This window comes from Octodon degus, unplaced genomic scaffold (genome assembly GCF_000260255.1).
Source record: "Octodon degus isolate 3935 unplaced genomic scaffold, OctDeg1.0 scaffold00202, whole genome shotgun sequence".
Taxonomy (NCBI): domain Eukaryota; kingdom Metazoa; phylum Chordata; class Mammalia; order Rodentia; family Octodontidae; genus Octodon; species Octodon degus.
The window spans coordinates 953,700-966,963 of NW_004524778.1; the positions used below are offsets into that span (position 1 = coordinate 953,700).

At 37.2% G+C, this 13,264-nt stretch overlaps 1 protein-coding gene across 1 annotated transcript in view; it reads left to right on the forward strand.

Annotated features, from left to right (window-relative positions):
• Positions 1 to 13,264, forward strand: part of Ncam2 (neural cell adhesion molecule 2) — a 559,908-nt gene that overhangs the window by 48,449 nt on the left and 498,195 nt on the right. The window lies entirely within an intron of this gene.

Sequence of the window (13,264 nt, forward strand, 5' to 3'; positions counted from 1 at the left end):
TATATTAAATATTAATTACATATTTCTTTGTAATGTATTTGTAATAAATTACATGAACCTTTTTGTATTAGCTATTTAAAAAGTCAAAAGCATGAGTGTTACTACCAGCCAGTGACTATCATGGTGATTTTCTCTCCTTAATATCATGAATTTATAAAAAAGCTTGTATTTCCCTTTTATATTGTTGTTATTATTACAATATAATTTATAAATGGCTATTTGAAAATGTAAATAATATATATGTGGAAATAACCCATTCAAGTAAGAACATTGGACAATAATCTAATTTATTCTCCTCATTTATTTCCTTTAGACAATTATCCTAGCATGTTCCTCAGACCAAATCTGATCAAAAGATTCCTTTGGTCGAAAGCTTGGACTTCACAGTATTTGAATGTTCAAATAAAATCACAACTGCTACTAAAAAGCAAACAGTTTTATTCCTGAGTCCATTTGAATTTGATATATTCCTTTATGATTTTTATACATTTTCTTACTGGATGATTTAAAACAAAGAAGAAAAAGAGTACAGTAAATTCCCTTCAGTGCATCCTGGAGAGATCATCTCTTAGAATTCTTTGTAATTCTGTGGTACCCAAGACTTCTTTGGGGAACGGCTAAGTCAGAGATCAGAGCCATTCACATGACTATTCAATTTGGGGCTGGGGACACTCACTTTGCGAGTGAAGAGATCTCCAGTGTCCCAGCCTTCTGCTTGAAATAATGAAGGCACATTAATTTCCATTACTCCTTGTGCTCCGGCTCAGGACGGTACCTTTGCCCCTTGTGGGGTCTGGAGTCATAGAATGCTTGTGGCAGACACCATTATGTAAAACCAAGCAGATATTTCTGTGAAGGGGGCTACAATTGCTGTATCTCCTCTTAGATTCTCCCATTATTCTATATTCTTGTGTCCCTTACTGTAAACTAATTCCTAACTTCCTGTTGTGCTGATTTCTACAGCTAAGATGGAAAAAAATTAACAAGCCGAGATTGACTTCAAGGGCCTCTCCCCACAGTATCATTGTTGGTATCAGGCAGAGTTTGCCAACTGAAGAGAAAACTTCGATCCTAACCTTAGGGAGCTCTCTGACGGGCACTCAAATGATTATGCCCTCTTTCTTTGATGCTTTTCCCAGGTTATATTGCGTATTCTATTTCAGGTAGGACTTGTACTCTGAGGCATAAGCAGCACTTCTATAGGGCTTAGGCTATCAAAGAATCTATGAATGCACAACTTTTCAAAAGCATCTTTTCTTCCAGACCCATGTGAAGTATTTCTTTGGAATTAATGTCTTCCCAGAAGCACATGAGCCCTGAGCAGTCGGGTCTCTGGTGATCCCCACCATGGCTCTGCCAGCAGGCATGTTCAGACGGACCTGAAACTCCTTAATGAGTCCGGTCCATGCTCCATCTGGACTTGTGGCTATGACTAGAAAATAAATCATCATATAGAATACTGTTCATTCTTTTTTTCTCAAAACAAAAATAAATAGATAATATTGGATGATGAAGCAAAGAATTCATGACTTGGAAAAGAAATTAAAATTTAAAAAGGGAATTTAACATGCAAAGACTCCATTTTAAGGGTTTGTTTTGTCTGTTTGCTTATATTTTGAATAGCTTTAGCAAACCTTCACCATTTCTTTTTACCCATTTTCAAAATTGTGCATTTAATTTCTTTTACTCATAGCTCTTTTATTCATAGTTGTAAGAAGGTCATAAATTATGGTTGCCTGCATTGAGTAGAAATTATTCCATAGAATTAAATTTATGTTAATAAGATTTGATAAAAAATTTAAACATTTCTCCTAAATAAATTCACAGGATGGTTGTATATTTAAATCTTAAGAGGACAGATAGATGAGTCTTCTAAAACTTTGCAGGGCTATAATAACAGTCAGTATGTTTTATACATTTTATGTTTTCTATGTTTACGATAATATTCCATTTTAAAAATTTGTATTTATATTTCGAAGGGAAGATGATATGTTATTATGTACTTCTCTAAATTACGAAAAAAATCTTTTAGTAGAAATAATGATAAAGGTTGCCTATGAAACATGGATTTGATTTTACCATTTTATTTTGCTTTTTTATATATTTAGTACAGGGTATACAGGGTCTTGATACACAGATTGGACTTGTAGTGATCCTACTAGTGTTCAGCCTCCCAAGTGCTGGGATTACAGGTGCACGCCACCAAGTCCAGTCTCAATCACCATCTCAATATGCCCTGGAGGCAGGGCCAGCAGGGCACACAAGGTATTGAACCCCGGTCTCTGCATCTGCCTAAGAAGGCACTTTAGTCTACTTAGCTATCTGGCTGGCCCTCCTTTTTATTTAAAGCATTCTGTGATAGAACCCAAAACCTTTAAACTGAGCTCCAGGGCAAACTCCAAAATTTATTTTATTTTGTTTTTATTTTGAGGTAGGATCTAGCGAAGTCACTAAGTTGTTCAGCCTGGTCTCAAATCTGAGATACTCACTCCTGGATTTATAGGCATGCACTGGCAAGACCAGGTGATTTCTTGTTATTTATTTATTTATTTGGAGCTGGAACCCAGAAACACGTACATGCGGAGCCTGTTCTGTAGCCCGCACACCCCAGTGCACTGCCACTTCATTCGTCCATGTTTTCACTGTGTGGGATTTTTAAACTGTGCAGTTGACTTTGTGGACTGTTTCCTGTTTCAAAAAAATCATTTTTAATATTGTTTATTACTTTATTTACATATATTATCTTATAAATCTTTGAATGTGTGTTTATATCTTTAATATCATTCCCTTTCTTTCTTTCTTTTTTTTTTTTTTTTTTTTTTGTGGAACCAGGGATTGAACTCCAGCCCTTGTGCTTGCCAGACAAGCGCTTATTCTACTGAACTATCTCCCCAGCCCTCTTAATACCATTCCTAATGCTCCATAAACTTTTTGGCTTCTCATCATGAGTATATTCATTTGAAGGGATGAGTTTTGTGTTTGTCTCTTTTTTATCATTACATTTTTTGTTTTTCTCATTTTCTTTATTGATAAAGAAAATACTCATTTCACTCCTGTTTTTATTTTATTGTGTTGTCTATTTTGCTCTATAATTATTATTTATTTATTTATTTATTTATTTATTTTTTGGCAGAACCGGGGATTGAACCCAGGCCCTTGCGCTTGCCAGGGAAGCACTTATTCTACTGAGCCATCTACCCGGCCCCTTTTTCTATAATTTTAAATAGCAAATATTTTATTTTATACATTCCTGAGTAGAGGTTACTTATTTCTGTAAATCTGGATTTAAGCTGTATTTTTAAATTGTAATTTGTAATCTCCTTGGTGATTCTCACTATGTTAAGAAGCATCAGGTTGTTTGATCCAAATCATAGCTAAAAGAACTCTTGACTTTCACCTCATTTTATAGATAATTTTGTTTTATTTTATCTTACCTTTTTGTATTTTAGACACTATAGAGTCTACAGGGTCTCACTATGTAGATCATAGTCATGATCCACCTATGTTCAGCCTCCCAAGAGCTGGGATTACAAGCACGCACCACTATGCCCAGGCTGTATCTGCCTCTCAGCCCATTCCAGGAGTGGGGATGGCACAGCTGGCCAAGGATCGAACCCCTGAACCCTGGGTCCGCCTAAGTAGGCACTTCAGTCCACTGAGCTACTTGGCCAGCCCTCTTCATTTTACATATCTTACTACCTTGTGATCTAAAAAAAATGATATGAAGTGTTCAAGTTTAGCTATGTCAATATTTTAAGATATACAGATCATATCCTCATATACTAGCTCAGAATGACTAGAATAATATTTAATGGCACAGTTTATAATCACAGATTGAATAATATTTATCACAATGTGTTACCAGGTGTAATTACTTAAATGAAAACACACAAGCATATACAATTTATATATTTGAATATATTAACCTTTTAATAATGATTTTAAATATCTAATAATTAGAAAATTTGAATCGTCCTCCCGTAGCATGAACATAATTAGAAATAAATAGAATAATTAAGTTTTAAAATATGAGATGAATAAACATCTCCACATCATTCCATAGCTTGCAGCTTCATAGTGGTGATTCTAGAGGCAAATTGGCTTAAAAAAAAAATACCAATTCAGTGTCTACTTTTTGTGGTTATAAATTAAAATGAATTGATATTTTGACAAAGAATGTTTTGGTCAGAATTAATTCAAATGAGAGTCTAGGTGTGGTGGTGCACACCTGTAATCCCAGTGCTGGGAAGGCTGAAGACAGGAGGAGAACTAGGAGTCTGAGCTGTGTAGTGAGACCCTGTACCACATACATAGAAAACAACAACAACCAAAAAAGTTAATTCAAATAAGATTTTATATTTGGAACAAGGAAGTCACCTCAGCAAACAAGTGTCTCTTCAGTGGCACTCAGTACAGTATTGAAAACAAACTGTCAGCAGTATTTTAAAGCATATAAAAGTGTTTTGCTTCTGCAGCTAAAATAAGAACATGCCATTAAAGTCAGAAAAAGTGTCTTCTTCAGAATGGGAGAAAAGAAAAGAGATTTTATATTCAGATTCTGAATGATAGTTTTAAAGAGAACTATGAATATGGGGAAACATACAAAAACCTGAACAATACAAAAGATCCCTTAATTTTTTTAGGTTCTGCTCTCCTGGTCCTAAAGAAATCATCCATGACGTTGCCTCACAAGTCTTTGCAGTTAAACACACTCTTAGCTTGATATTTTATATATGTAGAAATAAAGAGGTCATTGCTTAAGACACTAACATAGGCCCATTTTCCACGGGAAAATTTTATATCGCAAATACTTCAGGAGAAAATAAATCTTAAAAATGTCAGGTTAAAGAGGAAAATATTGTTATGAAAATTTGATTTTGGCAATAGAAACCCAGTAGGATAAGTGAATGAAAAATAGTATATGTAGTTTTAATTTTGAGACAACAAACTCTTTAAACTGTTGAATATTGATATGTATTTGATATTCCTAGATAAACTAAACAGAAAGATTTATATGGAGAAGTCATTAGTTAGCTAGTATCTACTAAGTATTTTTTGACACTGACTGACCATCCTTTGAAACCATTTAAATAATTCCACTTGTTATCTCTCTCTCTCTCTCTCTCTCTCTCTCTCTCTCTCTCTCTCTCTCTCTCTCTCCATCTCCCTATGTCTGATAGTGTCCACTGCATGTCTTAGAGGGATGATTTTAAAAAGTGATTTTATTATCCCTCTTGATTGAGCAAATATTTATTTTAGTAGGTAGCCAATGGTAAGCTAATTGGACCACTCCTTTTACTTAAGTAATGACAGCTTTTTGTACTAATGTAGTAATTTTGGTTAGGAAGTAATGGTGGGCAATCTGAACCACTCTGAGAGCAATTCTAGTGACCCGTCTTCTCCAAGTTATTAATATGATTATAGTATAATGAATTCTTGGGTGACAAAGAGGGCCTTGGTGTTATATAGAGACAAAAGTCCTTCTGGCCACAAAATGGAGAGTATCAGAGAAAGTGCTGCTCCCCTTAGAATAAAGCTAAGGGATACCACACGGGATGTAGGTTTATAGTAATTATCTTATTACTTACTAGCTGTAATTTCTACTTTCTGACCTTTCATTTCTTCATTTGTAAAAGCACCATAATGGTGGAGTCTAACTCATAGAGCTGGTGTGAGAGTTGGAAGAGAAAACCCAAAGAAATATACTGTTGGCATGGCATGCGTTCCAAAATTCGTGGCCCTAACAGCATTATTATCATGCGGAGCATCCTTAAATGCACATTACGTACTCTATGGGAATAGAAGCCCATTAGCACAAGTGAATGACAACATCGTGCACGTATCCTTAAAGCAATTAATTTTAGGAACATGTTTACAAAGCTTTTTTTAAATCAGTTGAATGAAATAGTTTGCTTTTGTTTTAATTTATGTAGTCCATCTTTTCCATATACTCAACTTGTTTATGCCCCTGCCCCTTCCCCAAAAAAGACCTTAAAGGCCTAAACCACTATACTATTGAAAAAAAGAGGCCCAGGATGTCTAAAAGCAAATTTAAATGCTCATTTCTAGAACAGATTTAAAATCTTACCTTTATTATAATCTTTGATATATTGATTAAACTGCTATAAAAAAGTTCACAGCAGTACTTACCTGAAGTTAGCTCAGAGTAGTAGGAAGAAAAATTGCAATAAGGAGAAAGAAATTAAGCAGTCAGAGAGTGGGTGAAACAGACTCAAATTCTCGTTCATAGCTTGACATCATTCTTAATTTGAAGTGTTTTACTGTCTGATGACAGTTCCCTTGCAAGTTATTATGCATGTAACCTTAATGTTCTCAGGGTTTTCCGACTGCTCAGGAGTAATGTCAGCTTTTATTATATGACACCCAAGCGCTTGTATTTCACAAACATGAGTGCCTCTTGCCGGGGCAAAGCCCTCGCATCCTCCCCCAGCCTCTTTTCAGTTGTTATTGCCATTTCTCGTCTGACCTCTATAGTACATGGGGGTCTTCAGTGCAGAATGTCAAAGGCACCAAACTAGGGAAACTCTAATACAGAAGTCAGCAGGTGGTCATCTGGAATAATCTTTTGTAAATGTTTATTCAGATATAGACATGCCAAACATTGTATTTACTGTATTTGTAATCAATCAGGTAAAATCTGCCATTTACATGCCTGAACTAATTTGATAATAAAGTAAGGGCTCCGTTTGTACGTAACATACAAATGAGTGGCTATCATAACCAGAGAAATAAAAGTATATTTAGTAAAATAAATATGAAATTTAAGTTGATTTCTTATGCACAGGGCTTATTTTAAAATTGTGATGTGGATGCATTGCAACTGAAAACATTACAAAAGCCCCCAAAATAAATGATCTTAAAAGCAGTGCAGTCACCAAAGCTCAGACTATAATAATTGCAATTTTATCTTTTAATGATATATAAACACAGTATGTTAGGAATGCATACAGAGCCTATCTGTGAATGTATGTGTGCATATTTCTTAATTTAAATATGTTAGATTTTCTTTGAAATTAATTTTTGTTCTTTCCTTAATGAGACAAAATTATGATCAAAATTATCACTACTCCCATCACAGATAATGGCAAGAACAGTTTATAAGAGTCAATTTGTGGAAATTTTGTGAGCTAAAAATAGAATAATTTTAGTTAAGTAACAAAGAGCTAGGGAGGACCAAAGCTGACTATTCAAATCCGATACTTCCAAGTCAGTAGCTTACTGGTTCCTTAAAAGCAAACCAAATGGTACGTGCTACAACTCCTAGTATAGTGGGTGTCAACCTTGTCTTTCTTTGCCTTGTCTCAGGTCATCTTCCTTCTCTCAGGGGGTGGGGTGTGGGGGACTACTATCCAGGCCACAGTTATATGGCCAAGACAAGATGCAGACTAGGAGGCCCTGGTCATCTTGCTAGGCCCCTTCATGGCAGACCCTCGTGTTGGGTAGTTATCCTCACCCATCTTGATGCCTGCTTCTTTTCTTCCTCTTTCCCTTCACATTTCTCTGCTGTGATCTCGTTGTCATAGTTCTCACATTTCTGATGCTCCATATTCCCTGTCCTGGAGACGATCTTTGCACAGGCCAGGTACCCATCGGGCTCAGAGCAGTCTAGTTTTGAATTCCCGATAACACGAGAAATCAGCTGTCTTATGACAATGCTGGGGATGAGGGGCCAGAGTTGCTGATTTGGGTGTATTTCACACTGCTCACCTGGGGATGGCAGTGATATGGAGGTGGAGTCATTGAGGGCGGGTGAGTGTCTGTGTTGTGCTCCTCCCAGGGTGCCTCCAGAGTGGGGTTCAGAGCTGACTTTAGTCTGCATACAGTCACAGCAGAGCCGGGAGCTCTGCACGTTGTGTTTTCAGAGATGCGGTTTTCTTTCACAGTAGTATCTACTGCAAAATCTGCTCCTTGAAAATCATTGCTCATCGCAGGGCTTTCTACAGAACTGAATTGTACTGAAGGTTCTGCAGGAGTGTATGAGTCTCCAAAAATACTTTCCTGAAAACCCAAATCTTGAAGATGAAAAGAACTGTTACGAAGGGGAACTGAAGAAGATGGCCGCATCTTGTCTGTGGCCCTTGAGAGAATGCCAGGAACTTCTCCTGGATGTAATGTTGGTTTAGTACCCACCATGTTTTTAACTCCAGCATGTACGCGTTCCAGTACCAACGTGCTGGCTGTGCAAGAAGCAGCAGCCTCTCGCCTCCCTCGAGGACCGTCTCCACTCCCTGAAGCCTTTTCCCTCGATGTAAGCTGCTGCCAGGCTGGTTTCTGGTGCTTCTGAGCTTTCCGGGAAGATTTGGCATCTGATCTTAGGACCAAAAAGGCTAGACTACATAAGCATGGCAGTTTTCTCCTTCTTCTTCACCTCATCAATTGTTTTCTAAATTTCTGCATCTAACAAATGTTGTAGATAATGTAGCTTCAGTTTTTTTGGGGAACCCTGTGAAACTGCTGGGTGCAGGTTTAAGAGCTTCTTGTGTTGCTTTATAAGCAAGCCAGAGAATTCCCTCCATGTTGTATATTTGAAAAAAGCTACTCAATGAATTTTAATAATGTTGCCTCTACACTTTCTAGATTCACCTTGGAGAAGTGGGGCAATCTGTAACTTAGAGCACTGATAATACTAATAATATCGGCTTCCTTATTAAAGTCCATCTGCCTTTTTTTTTTTTTTTTTTTTTTTGCAAAACCAGGGATTGAACTCAGGCCCTTGTGCTTGCCAGGGAAGCGCTTATTCCACTGAGCCATCTCCCTGGCCCCCCATCTGCTCTTTTGTAAAGTTCAAGTCACTAACACTTTTCCCTGCAAAGGACTTCTTAGGCTCAAAAGTGAGTTTGCTGCAGGTGCTCCTCTTCTGGGCTTGTAACACTTCCAGAAGGCTCCTTGTGGCTACCTGAGGGTATTTCTCTTAATGCCAGCATTGGTCAGACCCCTGCTGTCACAGTGCAGCCTGACAGTCCTCCAGCCAACCTCAGTATCGTTTTTTTTTTTTTTTTTTAAGGCTGTTTTTTTTTTTTTTTTTTTAATTTATTTATTCACTTTCTCTGTGTGTGGCCAGCTCAGCCCACCAGGGGGCGGGGCTGGTTGGCATGTGGTGGTGGGGGATTGAACTGTGGTCCCTGTGCTTTGCTTAGCTTAGCTTGTTCTAAGTGCGTACTTTAGACCACTGAGCCATCTTACCAGCCCCTCAGTATCCTTTTTAAAGTGACAGAGTAGCAGACCATATGGCTCAGTAATAGCAGTCTTTCCAATTCCAGAGCCGTTCTGAGGATGTACTTAAATGCTATAAGTGACACAGGTATTTGTCCCAAGTCTCCGCACACTTGGTGCAAAAACTGCATTCCATGCCATGTTTGAAAGATTCTGAAGCTCAGTTCTGTGAGGAAATTGTGACAAAGATTTATGGGCTTTGAAAAACGTAGTCCTTCAAATGTGCGTCTTTCGATAGACTATATTATTGCATGATAAATCTCTTTTCTCAGAAGTGCTGACCTCAAAATTCTGGAACAAGTAGTATCTTACACTGAAGCTTTTGTATTCTTATTTGAAAAAGAATATCCTTAGAGTTTCTCAGCCCAACGGTCTGCTTCCTATATCTATCCTTGAATACCATGAATAGAGTTTTCTTGGAAATTTCCAAACCAAAATTTGATAGTTTCTGTAGTAATCTGACAAAGGCATTGGAAGGGCAAACTTCTGGAGCATCTTTCGTCTCTTGAGGGAAGGCAGCAGCCCATCTTCCAGCTCTCCCAGGGCTCTTCTGCAGTGCCCACCCCAGGACTCCTGCACTCACAGGACCACCTCTTGCTTAGCACTTTGGACCGTCCCTTGCAACTAAAGTAGTCATCTGCAGATGGCTGAGTCTTCCTGGCTGCTCAGGGCACAGTTCTGATCCTGAGCCCCCATGTGTTGGGTCCCAAGATGAGCCTTCACTGGAGACTTCTGGCACTGCTGCCTCCAGTGCCATGTCTTTTGGGCTCTCTGGGATCCCTGACTGAGTATAATTTGCTGAGGGCATCAAATCTTGTGAGCACAGAAACCTGAAGGGGGACTCACATCAAAAAATCTGCAGAAAATCTGTAGTGGGAAAACAGACCCAGCTTTCCCACGTATTCCCTGAACCCTTCCAAAAGAAGGCTGCATTTGATTGGAGCTGCTATAGTATTTAAATTCCTTTAATCATATTTTGTCATATTTTCCTAGTAAACTGACACCTTTGCTTGCTTTATTTTTAAAGTAAGTTTTAAATATGTTTTAATACGTCAGTGTGACACCAGTTTAAGTTTAGAAAAAACTTAAATTCATTGACAGTTATGTGTCTTACATTATGTACTACGGATTTTTCATGTTTTACATGAATTGGTAAAAATAAATGAATATGGAAAATTAATAAACTTTGAAATTTAAAAATAATTTCTTTATATTTTCATCAGAGAGCTGTACAGTTATGTGGTGCCTTGAAATGAAATAAAGTGCACTGGTATATCAAATCAACATTGTGAGTCGATCATCTTTCTCTCCAAAATTCATATACTGATGTCATTGCATCCAGTACCTCAGAATGTGATGAGATTTGTAGGTGATCACTTTAGAGGGGCAGTTAAATTATTATATGTGCTGCCGAAGCGAGCACAAGGGGGCAGTTAAGTTAAATTAGCTCATCAACAGCTGCTGAGCTCTTGCGACTCAAGGCTTTCACCAGCTTCCTTCCTTGACTGAGATTTATGCCCCCTAATTAGTGCAAACAGTCTACTGGAATCTGACAGGACTCACTCACTTCCAGGAGGTCCAACCCCAGCAACTGCCCCTCTGATGTCTCCTTTTACATCCTTCTACTTGCTGTCACTGTGGCTGTTATCAAAATGAATTAAGTGTTCAAATGCCTTGAATTTATAACAGGATCAGAAAACACTACTGCTGTATAAAAAATTTTATTTTTAATCATTTAACCCATAGTAGTTAGAAATGTGACTAATACATAGGATTAGTTTGACATTAATATGATCTTAATAAATGTAATATATCAAAAACATTAACTTGAATGTTGAAATTAATGATAAATATGATGTCAAAGGAGGCTAGAAGAGCAGGAAGGGCAAGACTGCATCGCCTTTAAGGATAGGCTCAGAACTGGGACTAATTCAGATGCAAAACCCTCGCAATCCAGACTGTAAAAGATGACACTCCGTGGAACTGTCTCGACGGATCATCTCTAGTCAAGGAATTTTATTGTATCTACTTTACAGAAATCTTTTTAGTTTCTTCTTTCTCCAAAGTTTCAGACTCAGAGCTCACGGAAAATCCTCTAGTTCCCTAGTGCTGATGTCTTACTGTGGCCCTCGTCATGGTTTCTTGTCATACCTTTTCCTCTCGTCCACCCAGAGCATCCTATCCTGCACTTGCGTTCCTGAGAGGTGCACTCACTGCAGGATCTCTGCTGCCCAAGATACGGCGAGCTCCTCTGGGTTCACTTTTCCCAACTGTAGATTTTCTGCCATTCTACTTTTTTTATGATGGTTCCACATAAAAGCTTCTGGCAATAAAATCTTGTATGATGTTACACAAAACTGAGAAACATTAATACCAGGTCTCAGGAAATAGTTTGTAGTTTGTTCTAAGATTTGCGTGTGGGAATTCTAGATATCAAACCCGATAAATGCCTGTGGGCAGCAGAATTATCCTGCTACCACTTCCACGGACAAGAATCTTAATTTCAAGCAATGCACAATTATTGACACTGTAAATGAGTGGTGCTTTTTTTTAAGTGCCACTTAACACAAAATTTCTGTGAAAAACCTACTGTGTTTTTTTTTCATTCAATAAGGTGAATGCCAGCCTTTAGGATCTCAAGAATTACTGCTTTTCAAATCTGTGGATCATAATAATTACCTAGAACAACAGTACATCATGAACACAACACATATGGTATATGTAATTGAATAAACTCATTTTATTTTCATTTCTGAGAAAATCTTTACTAAGCATTTTTACTCATGTAAATATGCCTTGCTATTAATAGCAACTGCTTAAAAATTATAGAATTCATATAGAGTTTTTCAGAATCCCAGATAATAGAGGATGGCTATTCAATATTTATAACTTAAATTGCAATTCAATATTCATAACTTAAAATCAGTTGAGTCCTAATTAATTTTGAAAGTTGCAAAGGGTTTAGTTATTTGGGTGGGATTGTATGAGATGATTAAAATATTTTTAAGCCTTTACAAAATGGTATATGTGTTAAGAATTTATATCAATAAGTTTGAGCAAATCAGACCAAAGGGTGTTCTATTTTAATTCAAAGGTCTTTTAAATTCACTCTTAGCTAGATTAATGGTCCTACTACACCTAAATACTCTACAATGCATAATATATGTGCAGCTGACCTCATTAAGTAGGTATATGGAGAACAGATGCCTCCATGACCTATCTCCAGATTTACAGAGCAGGGAGTGTCCTTGCTTTATTGTCCCTATGATCAGCTAATGAATTTCAAATTAGGGACACAAGGACAATATTTCCTCATGGGATACTCCATATATAATTTGGACATTTCTCTTTGCAATTCTCTATGCACTTTGAGAAAATTGAAAACTTTGAAGAAGACTCATCTTCTGCTGATGAATTCTAATAAAATATGAATTCATACCAATGTTGTTACACAATATGAATATATCAGTTTTTTAGTCAATAAACGCTTGCTTTTCTAGACAGATTTTATATTTGAATATAAATTTTCATTGGCATATTTTTGCCTGTCTATGGATATTGATCTTTATTTTTTCAATTATCAGAACACTTAAAATGAAACCTGATTTGAATGGTTTCAGTAATAGTATCCATGATTATGAACTTATAATTTATTTTTTCTTTTCGTTTTTTTTTTTTTTAATTTTTTAATTTTTTTAAATAAATGCTCTAGGAATGAGACTTTAGCCATGAAGTGACCTCCATGTCAGGTACATAGTAAGATCATTTAAGAGTTTTCCTGGGAGCAGCAAGATAGGCGATTATGTCAATTTCATGTGTGGAATGCTATTGGTGGAGAAACACTCCCTGCCCTCTAGCGGCTGGCGCTGTAAGGCTGCTGCCTTTACAGCTAGGCTCTAAGCGAGGTCGTTCCCTCTCAAGGCTACTACCTGGAAGAATGGAGTAGTTCTACTTACTGCGCTCTGTACTCCACTATCATTGGTGAGATGCAAGGATTTTTCTTGAAAAATTAATGTTCCTATTTGCTTGG